This window comes from Sceloporus occidentalis, unplaced genomic scaffold, assembly GCF_023333645.1.
Source record: "Sceloporus occidentalis isolate IW3139 unplaced genomic scaffold, rSceOcc1.0.p SCAF_5, whole genome shotgun sequence".
In the NCBI taxonomy this organism is placed as follows: Eukaryota; Metazoa; Chordata; class Lepidosauria; order Squamata; family Phrynosomatidae; genus Sceloporus; species Sceloporus occidentalis.
This window is the reverse complement of record NW_028316985.1, coordinates 34,446,152-34,462,155: the sequence shown is the minus strand read 5'-3', so window position 1 is coordinate 34,462,155 and position 16,004 is coordinate 34,446,152.

Sequence of the window (16,004 nt, the reverse complement as noted above, 5' to 3'; positions counted from 1 at the left end):
CAAGGAAGAGACTCCACTACACTCTGAGGAAGGAGTGTGTTCCTCTGTCGAACAGCCCTTACTCTCAGGAAGTTCCTCCTAATGTTGAGCTGGAATCTCTTTTCCTGTAGCTTGCATCCATTGTTCTGGGTCCTGTTCTCTGGAGCAGCAGAAAACAAGCTTGCTCCCTCCTCAATATGACATCCCTTCAAGTATTTAAACAGGGCTATCATATCACCTCTTAACCTTCCCTAAGTCATTCCTCATAGGACATGGTTTCCAGACCCTTCACCATTTTAGCTGCCCTCCTTTGGACACTCTCCAGTTTCTCAATGTCCTTTTTGAATTGCAGTGCCCAGAACTGGACACAATATTCCAGGTGGGGCCTGACCAAAGCAGAATAGAGTTTCATGGCTGAACTGGGAATGAAACCCTGGTCTCCAGAGTCATAGTCCAACACACAAACCATTAAGACACGCTGGCGCTGACCGTTTCCATATCTTGGATCAGGTATTGATCGGAAGGGAGACTGCAGTTGAGAAATCAGAAGAAGACTAGTAGGAATGGGAAAGGCAGCCATGAAAGAAGTGGACAAGATCATAAAATTTTATCTGAGAGCCACCTTGGGTCCCTCTTGGGATTAAAACGGCATACAAATTAAATAAATAAATAGAATATTTATTTGTTATTATTTATGGTATTTATACCCTGCCCTTCAGCCCTAAAGGCTATCAGAGTGGCTTACAATTATTATTTTTAGTAGAATAGAATAAAGTTTAATAATAATAATAATAACTGATGTTTCAGGGGAGGGAGGGAATGATTGGGATATGGGGTATGTATGTTCTTGTTTTAATTGTAAACCGCCTCAATTGTCTTCAATAGGGAGGCGAGGTAAAAACAAAGCTATTATTATTATTATTATTATTATTATTATTATTATTATTAAAGTGTGAAGATATAAATTGTTGGTGTTGTTGTGTGCTTCCAAGTAGTTTCCGACTAATAGCAACTCTAAGGCAAACCTATGGAGTTTATGATGCTGGGACTAATTTCGGCATTAAAGAGAAGTTAAAGTGCATGTAAAGAATCCTGCAAATAAAATGGTGAGCGAATGTGCAAATGATTATCGCACGCAATACCGCAAATAAAGTGCTATTGGAAATGCATTGTCATTGCTGACAAAACTGTTCAGACAGACTGTTCTCTTACAGATTATATTACACCTGTCATTCTGCCAGCATAAAATGGAAAGCAACAGGTGTTTTTTTTTCACATTACTGAAAAATTCGCTTCAAATGTTTGCAAAACCATCTGGATTTTAGTCTAGTGAACATTTAAAAAAAAACACAACCTATGTATAGAGCATTTTCATGCAACACAAGATCTGGCTTTAGAGTCAAAACATTATAAATTATTTACCTCTGAAAAACAATTCAAGAACTGAAAGAAGGCTTTGATTTGAAAGGACATTTAGCACGTGGTCTGTCATTTTTTCCAGGCACTGTTAAATGTCTAAAGAACCAAGACTCTTCTGACCTGACTTTTGACACAAAGAAAACAGCCATCCTTTTATCTGGCAGTGTGTCTATGTGGAACATGGCTTTGTCAACCATTGCTTCTGTTTCCTGCAGCGCATAAGGTTTTATGTTCACATTGAAAAGACATGAATGGACATGTTGATCAAAGTCTTGGAAGGTGAAGCCACCCATGTTGAGTGGACAGCACAATGTGCATAGGAAAGAGTTTGATGTTCTGCACACAAGACAAGCGGTTTATTCTTCCAAACAACTCGGAAAGTTCTCTTATAAGCCAAGACACTGTAAGAGAGGAAGTATAGCTAAATGGTGGGGTACATTTTTAAAAAACAAACATTAAAGGAGTCCGGGGTTCAATTCCTGCATCTTCTTTTTTAAAAAAATCAGGCGTCAAGTGGTGGTAAAGAACCTTGTCTGAGAATCTAAAGATCTCTGCCAGTCCAAGTGGACAATTCCAGGCAAACCTTGGAAATATTAATTTCATGGTCTGGTCAGTCTAGCTGGGAATAAGGTAACTTCTTTTATTTATTGGTTGGCTGGGTGTGCCAACTGGGAGACAGAAATGCAATAACAGGAGATAGGTTACTAGAGGCTGAAGTATCACTGCTCACTAAGAGAGCACTTTGTTTTCTCCCAGCATGAATTGCCAGGGTTCAATTTTAAAAGGGCAGGTTAGCTTTTCTGCTCTAAGACATCAGGGTGCTGCTGCAGAACTGGGTTAGATGGACAGTCACTTTTGATGCACACTGCAGCCTTTCAGGTGCCTGCCTTGCTCATTTTTTTTTCAAGGGCAGTGATGCTCAAACTCTGGTCTTCCAGATGTTTTGGACTTCAACCCCCAGAAGCCTCAGCCAGCTTTGCCAATGGTCCAGGATCCTGGGAGTTGAAATCCAAAATCTATGGTGGAGCAAAGTTTGAATGCCATTGTCTTAGTGAAACTTTTGGTGGGTGAGTTTTGATACACAGAATCTTATTGCATAAGAAAATAAAGCCAAAACAGAGCCACAGAGAAGTGGCTTTCTCCTTGCCTCTCCACATGTTGTCATAGCATTTCAATTCTCCTTGCAGAGGCAGAAAACTGTAAAAGTGTGCCTTTTGCCAAATGGATTTTTCCAGCCCAATGAAAGACACGCTTTTATGACCATCTCCCTCAGGAAGAGAATGGAAGTGTTGCGACAACATGCAGAGAAGCAAGGAGAAAGAAGAATGCTTCTCTCTTGCCGCTTGTTGGCTTTCTTTTGTCACATGCTAAGGCTCTTAGACCAGATCTTCATTTAGACTTGCCTTCCCCAATAGGTGTCCTCCAGATGTTGGCTGTGCTGAGTCTGACTGAGGCTGAGAGTTGTCATCCAAAACGTCTGGAAGGCAACAGGTTTTTGGAAGGCAGGTTAAATCCTTTTTGTAGACATTGTAGTTGTAAATGTTGGATTAAGGTTAGTGCTAGGTATTGGCTTAAGGAGTAAGAGGTATTAAAACCCAGAAGCCTGGAAAAAAATGTTTTTCTGGACTACAACTTCCGGAATCCCTCAGTCAGTATGGTCATTTGTTATGCTGGATGAGAGATTTTGAGATTTATATCCCCCACAACATTTCCCAGCTCTGCAACCTCACAGGTTCCCTCTTCGTCTACAACATCCCAACCAGAATATATATTTCACATCTTGCCAGCAAAAGAGGAGTTCTGTAGCTGTTCTCTCTGGTGATATTCTGTTCTTTGCCAATCTAGTGTACTTTGGAGGCACTGGACTGTAACTCCATCATTCTTGGTGGGCACCAGATGTGGGAAACTGTGCTATTTGGTTTTGATTCCAAAGACTGTTGGAATGTGGCATGGAAATAAGTGCAGAATAATGAGAACAAACATGCCAAAGTTTAAAAAGAAAATGTTGGCATGTAGAGATGTAAAATTTCAGGAAATTTTAAAGCTATAAAAATACAACAATCTTTTCCAGGCTTTTTTTTTAGTGGAGGGGGATGAAATTTTCAGAAAAAAAACTAAGGAAAATGTGCTTATTAGCATCCTTTATAGACTGAAGATCACTGTTACTTTAGGAACATGAAATTAATTATCTTCATAATGTGCATCTGAGGAAGTAGACTGAAGTTTATGAAAGCTCATGCTTCCAGGTTCTTGTTGGAATAAATTTCCTTTAAATAGTGTGGAAAATGTTTTGATTGACAGGATGCATCATATCCTGTGAAACTGTCCCAAAAAGCTGAGTTAGGGCCTAAACAGATGGGTGGCTCCACGCTGCCCATTTTTGCTGCAGAAGGAGGCCGCAGCAACCAGATGCCGTGACCTCTGTAAGGGCCAAAAAGAACCTGCTTCTGGGTGGGTTCTTTTTGCATCCTAGCAGGGGCGCCATAGGCGTGCTCACATGCCATGATGACGCCCCTTGTGCACAGCACCATTTGGGTGCTGTGCCACATGGATATCATCATGGCATGTGCCATGTGGATGGGTGCACACCATAATGGCGGCTGGGTGGCAGAACTAGGGCTTGGAGCATGTGAATGCTCAGCCCTGGCTCAGCCCTAGTACGCATGCAGGCCGGCACAAAGCGCCAGTCTGTACTGCCCCTTAGAGCACATGGCATGATGTAACTTATGCAAAGTTTGCAAGTCACATTCAGCTTCAGATGATGACTACTGTAAACCCCCTCTGAAGAAACCTGCCAAGAAAACCCCATGATAGGTTTGCCTTAGGGTTGTCATAAGTCAGAAATGACTTGAAGGCATATAATAATAATAGTAAGGCACCAGATCCTGCCTGATCTTAGAAGCTGAGCTGCTAGTATTTGGATGGGAGACTGCCAAAGACTACCAGTACTTACGCTGTATTCTGGATGAAGGAACTGGCAAAACTACTTCTGAGTATTCCTTGCTTAAGAAAACTCTATAGAATTCATAGGGTCACCATCAGTTGACAGGTGACAATAAAGCGCGCACACTTCGTTTAGTAAGAAGGGAGTTGCAGAATTAATACACAAATGTCCACACAAAGCTCCCCTAGAGCTTCTCAACACTCTCTGTAAATGCCTCTAGTCTCTACAGACTAAACAGAAATAGGATTAAGCATTTCTAGCTCAACAGCATCCCCTTGTGGGTACACCTAAATACTGACTTGTTTTGGGTATATTTAATTGTAAGAAAGAAAATGGAAAATGGAAACTGTACTGGTATATATACAAAAATGTTGTAATGCAGGATGTTACGCATAAAAGGATTATTGGCAAAAAAACCCTTTTTTTCTGGGCACTAGCTTTATTAATGGTGAGTAATGTGGATCTCTGGTACAGTTATTCTGTTGATAAGGTATTTTCATCCTTGCTCGGTTCTTCTTTCAGGTGTAAAGTGATTGTTTTACCAGATATTTGCAGATACAACAGTGTAGCTTCACAAGGATATATTCTCCAACTGTCCAGATCTGGAAAGGACGTTCCCAATTAATCCTCTGTCATCACACCTTTTCAGCTGCTTTTAAACTTCCCTAGGCCTGTTACAGACAGGCCAAAATAAAGCTGCTTCGAGTCACTTTGGAGGTATGGTATTTCAATGATGCATGCGTCCTAAGAGTCCAAAAGCCACACCAAAGCCATGCTCCAGTCCTAAGGACTGGAGTGCAGCTTTGGTGTGGCTTTTGGACTCTTAGGACTCATACATCATTGAAATACCATACCTCCAAAGTGACTCGAAGCAGCTTTATTTTGGCCTGTCTGTAACAGGCCCTAGTTTCTGTCCCCTCATCTCACTTTCCCCCTTTGTCCACAGCTTGCTTCCATTGCTGTGAACTGAGTTCAAAGTGCAAAAGTGATCTGTACTCACTTAATTCAGCTGGAGATAAAAATAAATTGCTGCAGCCTCTCCTAGTTTGTGTGTCCTTCCTCATTAATAATTTTCCCCATCTGGATCACACTCTGATGTTGCTCGGCCACATGTGTCCCAGTTTTCAATGTTGAAGGGTATTCAAGGAAAGATAAACCTCCATATTAAGTGTGGCTAACTCTCTAGTGATAGGCCATGCATGCCATTCAGGTTATCTCTCAAATTATCTCCCACTTTTCTGACATGTTTTTGGTCCCATTCTTTACAACACATTCCAGTTTTGTTACCACTCCTTTGAGAATTTGCCTGTTTAGTAGGCAAATAGTTTTGCTGCATCCAAAGATATTAAAGATCTACTTTGTTTCTAAGACTTCCAAATAATTTGTTAGGATTAAAGCTGTCTTATACCAGATCTTGTGACCTGGTATACTTATTAGAGTTTATAAGATACTTTTTGGAAGTAACTCATAAGTTACTTTTTGGAAATTCAATTACAAGACTCTGCCAGCCATTATGGACCACAAGCAGCAGTCCTAAAGGGTAACCTTCCCAAGCTCTGTTATTTATCCATCTAGATGAGTACTGTCTACTCAGATTGGCAATAGCTCTCAAGAGTCTTTTGGCAGATAGAGAGTTTACCTATCACCAGCTACCTACCGTATATACTCATGTATAAGTCTAGAAATTTAGGTTAAAAAATTGACCCAAAAAACCTGAGTCGACTTATCCACGGGTCAATGTCAGTACTGTACTTTAACACACACACACCCATCCCCTGGTGAAAGGCAAGAGTTTAATCTGCCCTGGAAGCACTGATCCCCTTCTACTGTCTCATCCGTCCAGCCTTTAGTATGAGTACCAATAGTTATATCTGCTGTAATTTTGTAAATTTTTTGGCATTGTTTGCCTTTGCTTAATCCTTTACATCTTTCATTAAATGCGCCTAGGTTTTACCCTCGACTTATCCATGGGTCATACTAAAATCCATAATTTTGGTCCCAATACCTGCCCTTGACTTATACATGAGGTCGACTTATAGTCGAGTATATACGGTAATTGCTTTAATTGGCAATGCCAGGGAACTGGAATGAAGAACTATTGCTTGCAATAGAATCCTCCTTCTCCTCCTCCTCGATAATGACCAATATTCTCTGTCTGCACAGCCCATTCCCAAGGTGGGCCAAATACACATGGCCTGGGAAATTTTTTTTTGCCTCCCCACCATATATGTGCAGGGTCACACAAACACACCACCTGTGACCTCAGTTACCGTTGAAATCTGCCCAGGTATCATTCTATTACATGGTTGCCTCTTTCATCGGCCATACAGTCACATGTGCAATGCACGGCCGGAACAGAGCATTGGTGCATTGGTGTGCCAGTGATATATTGGCAAAGCACAATCATGAATGCTCACCACAATGCCCCTTTCACCCCATGCCCCCCTGTTGGACTGTGGTTTGTGTATACAGTCCTCCGTCCAATCTCATGGACTTGGGATCTGCATCCCTTGACTATCTGTGGGAGGTTAATGGAGGGGGTGTACCTGCATTCAAGCCACTAGGACTTGAAAATCCGCGATTTTCTGTTTCCATGAGGTCCTGTGACAGATCCCCTGAAAAAGTGGAGGGAGGACTGTATTGTAATTACACCTGTGATTTGCTTATTTTATTCTAGCTTGTATTACTATCTACTGTCATATGCATTTGTTATTTTTTAGATTGTACACCACTGGCAGGTATTATTATTCTTATCGATTTTATCCATTCTATGTACAGCACTGTGCAAATTTACAGTGCTTTATAAATATAATAATAATAATCCATTGGAGGTGTTGCATTTTCCTTTCTTTGCTGCAACCCTGCACTTGTGTCGGTGAGTTTATATGTAGGCACAAAGATGCACATTTTCTGCCTTGAATCAGACTATCCCAGCTTCTTTTTGCTCCAGTTTTTAGCCCTGGAGCATGACTCCAGTCTGGTTTCCAGACACTTTCAAGGACAGCACTGTCTAAATGCCCTGCCTTTTAAAGTGGCTGGAAGCCGCTTTATTTTGCCTCTCTGTTTCACCCCATTGACATCACTTGCTCTTTTCCCCTTCCTTGGCCTTTAAGTTTCCTTGCTCCCTCTTACAGTTTAGCTGTGGTTTTCATATTCCCAAAAGCCAGGTATTATAAATTAGCCTTGTTGCAGTGCAAAGTACATGCAGAACAGGAGGCATGGTCTCGAGTATACAGTTCAGATCCATTAGTTTTATAAAAGTCTTGCTCATGGTGGTGGTGAAAACTGTTATAAATTCTTTGTAGATATGGATCTATATAGTTTCTCTATAGCAGATATGGATCTATATCAGTTTCCAGGCAAGGTACAAGGTGTTGGTTCTAACCTTTAAAGCCCTACATGGCTTGGGTCTTGACTACTTGCGGGAGCGCCTACTTCCATACATTCCTCCCCGCACACTTTGGTCCTCTGGGAAGAATCTGCTACAACCTAAGAAGACCAGACTTTCAGCGGTGACCCAGAGGACCTTCTCATCAGCTGCTCCCAGGCTTTGGACCAACCTGCCAGATGAGATCCACCATATTACCACCTTGGAAGCCTTTAAAAAGGCTATTAAGATGGATCTCTTCCAGCAGGCCTTTCCAGACTAGGTTAGATCCATTAGACTTGCCTCCCCCTCTATTGATACCGATATCAACATTGATTGGTACCATCACCTGCATACCCCTCCTTTAGAGGAAGGCTCATTTCTTGCGCTAATCTGCCTGAAATTATAGTGTATTCCTATTGGACAGTTTTAATTTTTTTGATGTTTAATCTCTTTTTATGCCTTGATCACCGTTTTTATGATTGGGGGGAGGGTTGGGGTTTGGGGGTTTTTTTAATTGTAATTTTTAATTGTTTGATGTTTTATTTATACTGTTGGAATCCGCTTTGATTCCTTTGTGAAAAAGCGGAATACTAATACTAATAATAATAATAATAATAATAATAATAATAATAATATAGTATCTGCCTTTTTGGACTCTTCTTAGGGCCCTGGGTATGGCTATTTGTTGTGAGATTCCTGTACAAGCTGGTGTGAAATACTGATGTTTCTGGAACAATTTTCAAATAAACCAGAGGCTTGTAAAGTGAACTTTTGAAAGTTTCTGATGTGGGGGGCTAACGCAATTTCCCCCCTCATTGCATAAGGAACTGGCACCGTGCTCATTGACAATAATTATTTCTTTCTTGGAAACTCCCCATGGACTGACAGTGAATAGCTCACATACTGGCACTGGTCTACAGAAACCACTTGGAATAGTGCTGATTTACATTATTTTAAATTGTTCTAATTAGATTGATGGTAAACAGTCCTGTTTTAAGTGTTAAGTGGTCTTTTAAATTATTCTTGTTATTTTCAATTATTCTAAACTGCTTTTAGAAAGCCAGCATGATGTAGTGGTTTGAGTGCTGGACTACAACATTGGAGACCTGGAACTGAATCTCTGCTCAGCCTGGAAACCCACTGGGTGACCATGAGCAAGTCACACTTTCTCAGCCTCAAAGGAAGGCAAAGGCAACTGCCTCTCTGAACAAATCTTACCAAGGAAACCCTGTGACGGGGTCACCTTAGGGTTGCCATAAATTGGAAACGACTTGAAGTCACACAACAACAACACAAATGCTTTTTTGTATTCGGCTCAGAGATCCTCAGATACAGGATAAAAATAAAATAAATGAAAATAAAATAAACTCTAACTTCAATCTACAGAGTGTTTACATACACAAAGCTCATCTTCATGACCTGTGGAGTTCACCATAGCAATACATCACTCCACAGTAAACATAACTTACTGTACACAAGGCAAAAACATATATCAAATAAAATAAAAAAATTAGCCACAGTTAACATTCTTTTAGGGTCAGTTGACCATAATAAATATCTGTCCTGTTGATATGCTTCTTTAACCATGGTGCCCAGAAATAAACAAAATATTCCAAATGAGGTCCTATAAATCTTACTGGAACTGAATCTTTGCTAGAAATAACACTGCTATTGAACCCGTCAATAACATTAGCCTTTTAACTACAATTTTACACTATCAACTCTATTACTTATAAGTAGGAATGGAAAAAAATGTATTAATCATTTTTTTTAAAAAAAGTCAATATATCAAATTTCTAGTTTGTTAGACTATTAACAAAAGCATGTGTTTTGCTGTAATTGGGAAGAAAACAAGAACGGCAGATTCTCAACCCTTTCCAATTTTTTTCAAAGTGTGTTAAATGTGCACAACCTAACCTGTGTATCTTTAGCAAGAGCACACAACACATTATAGTTAATTGGGGAAATGCATACAAAAAGTGTGTACATTCAGAAAAATACATAGCTGAGTGCATACTTTACAAAATGTGCAAACCAAAATACAAAAGAATTTCCATGTGAGAAGAAAAACAACAACAAAAATCTCCTAACTCAATACAAGAAGAGAGGAGGAAGAAAATGAAAGTGGAATTCAGAAAAGTGCAATGAAATAAAGACTGAAAGTTTCACATACCTTTTCACATAAAGTTGTGTTATACCCTGTCAGACTGTCAGTATTGTTTGCCAACAGTGGGAATGCTGTGGCCATTCCTATAATTACGTTATTGAACTTCAACTCTCCAAAGCCCCAGCTAGTATAGCCAATAGTGAGCAATGCAAGGAACTGCAACCCCAACAACATCTGGAGGGCTACACAGTTCTCAACCTGTGAATTCTTAGTAATTGTTATGAAAACTATACATTCCTCCTATACTATTTCTAGTAGTGCAGCAGTGCAGCTGGGTATCATTGGTCTACCTAACTGGAAACCATTTTTGATCAGAGGTGCATGCAAGATGGGACTATAGGCAGAGGTCAAGGCCCCACTCAGAAGAATGAGCAAAAGCGTTCCCAAATGCAGTGAGGCTCTCTTATGCATTTTGAAATGAAGTAATTTGTATTGCTATCTAAAGAGGGGTCCCTTGTATGGCCATTAAATCCAGAGTTTTAAAAGGTTTGTTTGCACACATCTGCTCCCAGATCTGTGAGTTCTATCAACTTCTACCTGATTCATTTAACTGAAGGTACCAGTGTTAGACCTGTGGCCTTCTCACATGCAAAGTATATGTGCTACACTTGAACTATGGCTTTTCTCTTATTTGTAACCACTTTCCCCTTTATAACTACTAAATCATTCAGGGATAGGCTTGTGGTAGCCTTGACACTCATCTCTCAAATATTTCTGCATTTGATCCTTTTGGTAGCGGCGGCAGTCGGGGGGGGGGGGATGTAACAACTATTTTCTTTGTCAGGTTTTATGTTTCTTGGTTTTCAACAAACCTAACCTGTTAAATCGAGATCATTTATAACTTTTTTTAAAAAAACAACAGCCTATGCTACTTTTAATATTGTCTTCTAGACTGATTGCAATGCTTGCCACTTTTGTGTCATCTGCAAACTTTAACATTATACAGCTAATTCTTATTCTAGCCACAGTAATACTGTACTGATCTGAAACTAGAAAAGGTTACTTATTGGACTACAGTTGCCAGTATCCCCAGCTAGCATGGCAAATGGCTTTTCTGATATCTGGTCTCCATTCCATCCACCCGTCAACACTACTGTCTGTTGTGGCAGGAATCAAAAGTGGGAACCAGGATGGTACTGTGTATTCCAGAAGCCCCAAAGGGATTTGCCATGGGTACTGAGGGTCAAAGCACCCCCTTGACAAGATTTGTGGACTGCCAAAGTAGAAGGGTGAGAAGCAGAACCAATGCTCAGTCTCATTACTCATGGGTCCAGCCTGTCCTCTCAATGCATCACATTTTCACCTTCAGAATGTAAAAGATTATTGTTAAGAGTGGCTGTAATTCACAATGACACCCTCTTTTTATTAACTTGTGGAGTGGGGGAACATGTCTGATGAAAAACGAATGAAGTGATTGAGTCAAAGATTTCCCTCAAGATGCAGGGACCCCTGCACTGGGCTACCCCTTCCCACTTCCCGGCTCTATTTCTGGCTGAAAATTTTGAGTTTAAGTGGGATGACCTTGTGACCTGGCTGCCCCCGGGGGTCACTGATGAAAGCAGATGGAAGCTTCACAGTCAAGTCCCTTGTGTGTGAGCCTTTTGTTCAGGACAGTCGGGTGTGCGATGCTTGGGGACAGTGCTCAATTGTTCAGAGGCATTGCTCTGTCCCTCACAGATTTCCCTTGGTGGCCCCACACGCACACCCACTTGGTCCTGCGTAGGAAGGAGGCGACTTTTCTGGCCCCACTAAGAAGGAAATTATCTTCTTTGAAGTCTCACATAATTTGTCAAACTGCGAGGTAATTGCCAATCTCACACAAAAATACCCAGATGCCAACTTTTCTCCATTCATTGCTTGAGATGGTCCTTGGTTGGTCACCTTACCAGGCTTGACTGTGAGAGCACCTCACATTCCCCCCTACATATCTCTTGCTCCTTTAGATGAACCAACACAGGAAGATGTACATGAAGATTTTGCCTGATGCTGATGAGAGCAACTGCTCCTGCTAGCTCAGTGTTGCTGAAAAGGACTGGCAACAGGTCTCTCTAGGCTTTCAGACACTAACTAGAAGAACATAAGAAGAAAAGATTTGTGGGCTGCCAAACTGGAAGGATGAGAAGTAGAACCAGTGCTCAGTCTCATTCCTCATGGGTCTAACATGTCCTCTCAGTGCATCACATTTTCACCTTCAGAATGCTGAAGTTGGAGTTGTTATTAGCTGCCTTCAAGTTGACTTTGGCTTATTGCAACCCTATGAATGAAAGGAAAGGAATGAAAGCAAATGAAGAGGCACTAGGGGCCACATTGCAAACTTAAGTTGGCTAATGGAGCACACTAGGGAATTCCAAAAGAAAATCAACATGTGCTTTATAGACTGTAGCAAAGCCTTTGATTTCAGATCATGAAAGGATATGGAATGAACTTAAAGACATGGGAGTGCCAACGCATCTGATAGTCCTGATGAGGAATCTGTACTCGGGACAAGAGGCTACTGTAAGAACAGAACACGGAGAAACAGAATGGTTCCCAACTGGCAAAGGGGTCAGACAAGGCTGTATCCTTTCACCCTATCTGTTCAACTTGTATGCAGAATATATTATAAGAAAAGCAGGCTTGTACACAGAAGAAGGAGGAGTGAAAATAGGAAGAAGGAATACCAACAATGTCAGATATGCAGATAACACCATAGTACTAGCAGAAAACCTCACAGACCTGGAACACCTACTAAAGAAGATCAAAGAAGTAAGTGCAAAGGCAGACTATAAAGAAAACAAGAATAATGACCACCGAGGATCTTCATAAGTTCAACCTAGATAATGAAGAAATAGAAATAGTACAAGAATTCCCATATCTGATCCCATTGATAGAAATAGTGACTGCACTCAGGAAATCAGAAGAAGATTAAGAATGGGGAGGGTGGCTATGAAAGAACTAGAAAAGATTCTAAAATGCAAAGACATAACTGAGCACGAAAGTTCGGATCATACAAGCCACTGTAATCTTTATTACCATGTATGGATGTGAGACCTGGACAGTTAAGACAGTCCTTACTGTCTGGAAGTTCTTCCTAATGTTGAGGTGGAATCTCTTTTCCTGCAGTTTGCAGCCATTGTTCCTGGTCCTGTTCTCTGGAGCAGCGGAAAACAAGCTTGTTTCCTCCTCAATGTGACATCCCTTCAAATATTTAAACAGGGCTATCATATCACCTCTTAATCTTCTTTTCTCCAGGCTAAACATCCCCAGCTCCCTAAGTCATTCCTCATAGGACATGGTTTCCAGATCCTTCACCATTTTAGTCGCCCTCCTTTGGACACGCTCCAGTTTCTCCACATCCTTTTAAAATTGTTGTGCCCAGAACTGGGCACAATATTCTAGGTGGGGCCTGACCAGAGCAGAATAGAGTGGAACTATTACTTCCCTTGATCTAGACACTATGCTTTTATTGATGCAGCCTAAAATTGCATTGGCCTTTTTAGCTGCTGCGTTGCACTGTTGACTCATGTTCAACTTGTGGTCTAGTTTGACTCCCAGACCCCTTTCACATGTAGTTTCATTCAGCCAGGTGTTGCCCATCCTATATCTGTGCATTTCCTTTTGTCCCTAATGACAGTGCGGCTGCATGCATGCGCTGCCATTGGGGACAACAGGGGCTGTTTCTAATGGTGGCATGGCTGCATGCACGCACCACCATTGGGGACAGCAGGACTTGAGCATCCATGGATTTTGGTATCTTTGGGGCCAGGTCAAAACAGATCCTCAACAGATACCAAAGTCCCACTGTAACGTTAATATTTAGTGATGTATCTTTACCCTTTAGGATCTAGTCTAGCTCCTGCATAACTGCCATTTCAAGTCTTAATCTCTTTATGATTTCTTGACTGCAAGTCTCCACTCTGATTAATGACTGAGCCAAAGTATAAAAAATCTTGAACTACTTCATTCTGAACTACTTCATTGAACCATTTCAAACCAGCTTCAGGGAGGGATACGGAGTTGAGACAGCCAAGGTCGTCTTAGTCGATGACCTGTGTCTGGGTATCGACAGGGGAAGTGTGACCTTGTTGATGCTCTTGGACATCTCAGCAGCTTTCGATACAATCGACCATGGTATCCTTCTGGAACGCCTGAGGGAGTTAGGTGTCGGGGCACTGCGCTTCAGTGGTTCTGTTTCTACCTCACAGGCATATTCCAGATGGTGATGCTGGGGGACTCATGCTCTTCCAAAAGAGAGCTGACATCTGGTGTCTCTCAGGGTGCCATTTTGTCCCCCATGCTGTTTAACATTTACATGAAACCGCTGGGAGAGATCATCCAATGACATGTGGAGTGGTGTTATCAGTACGCTGATGACACCCAAATTTATTTCTCTATGGCGGGATACAAACCGCCAAATAGTACGTCATCAATACGTACTAGGGTTAGGAAGGGGCGGTGCTTCCGCACCCCCCTAACCCTAATATGTATTGAATACGTACAAGATGGCGGCGCCCTGTTCATACGGGCGCAGCCATCTTGACGTATCGGACGCTGAGCGTCCGTACGCGTCGCGTCCTTTGTGACGTAGTGAGTGCGCCCCTGGCGCCTCGCTACGTCGCAAACGCGACTCCGAAAGAAGCTCCATTTTGGAGCTTCTTTTTTGCTCCGCGCGGGAGCCGCGCGGTTTGGCTGCTGCAGCTCCCGCGCGGAGCAAACGGCGGTGGCGGGGAAGCGCCGCAAAGCGGCGGTTTGTATCCCGCCTATGTCTCCGACTGCTGCAGTGACTAAGGATGGCCTCTCTCCTCTGAACGCCTGCCTTGATAATGATAATACTGTAATTATAATTATTATTTACACAGTCAGAGCCCTGGGGGCGCAGTGGTTAAATGCCTGTACTGCAGCCACTCACTCAAAACCACAAGGTTGCGAGTTCAAGACCAGCAAAAGGGCTCAAGCTTGACTCAGGCTTGCATCCTTCCGAGGTTGCTAAAATGAGTACCCAGATTGTTGGGGGCAAATTAGCTTACAGTTGTAAACCAATTAGACACTGCTTAGGCAGTATGAAGCAGTATATAAATGAAGCTTGTTTGTTTGTTTGTTATATTCTATAAAGCACAGGCTGATTTTCTTTTGAAATTCTTTGGTACACTCCATTACCTAGCGTATGCTTGTGATATGATACCTAGTGCCTCTTCCTTTCCTGATCCTGCTTGAGTTTTGCTTGGACCCAAGAACAAAGAACAAAGACTTGTCTAATGTAACAATCTGATCCTGAAATGGGAAACCTGAGGCTGGTGGAAAAGTGTACTGTTTTACACTCTCCAATACTTTACAATTAAAAACCAGGATGCATGTGGCCAAGCAACATCAGAGTGCAATCAAAATGGAAAAAGTTATCAGTGAAGGAGCACATACAAGCTAGGAAAGGCTGCAGCAGAAGAGAATGATTCTGCCTCTTCCTGTCCTCTCCTTCAGATGAGTAAATTGAATGCAAACTACTTCTGCACTTTGAACTCAGTTTGCAGCAACTGAAATAAGCTGAGCACAAAGGGGGAAAGTGAGAGAAGGCGAGAGAAACTGGGATATTTTAAAGCAGTTGAAAAACTGGAAGGACAGAGCATTAATTGGGACCCTGACAAATCAGGACAATTGGAGGGTATGCTGTTGCTCTACCAGTACTGCAGTCATCCTTTGTAACAATAATCACAGAGATGGCCAAGCCCAATTGCCTTGATCCTTCCTCAGAGCCCTTGACTTACCCATAGGTCATATCAAAATCCATGACTTTGCTTCCAAAACCTGCCCTCGACATATACATGAGGTCGTCTTATACACGAGTATATATGGTATCTTCCTTCATGTGTCAGTCCCAGGATTGTATAAGATGGAGCCACTGCAGTTAAAGTGGAATCATAGTGCTATAATCATGTCATGTGAAAAGGCCCCTGGAATGCAAGGCAAGCCTGTGAGATGGCTTATGCATTAAAACTTTCACAGAATTGTAGCAAGCATACCTTAGACCTTGAACTGCTGGAAAAAACAAGATCAAAGGAAGCATAGAATCATAGAATCAACGTGGTATACTTTGTGAAACCAGTCATATGCGTGGGAGGTCTATCGTTTCTGCAGTGTTGTCCTCCATCCTT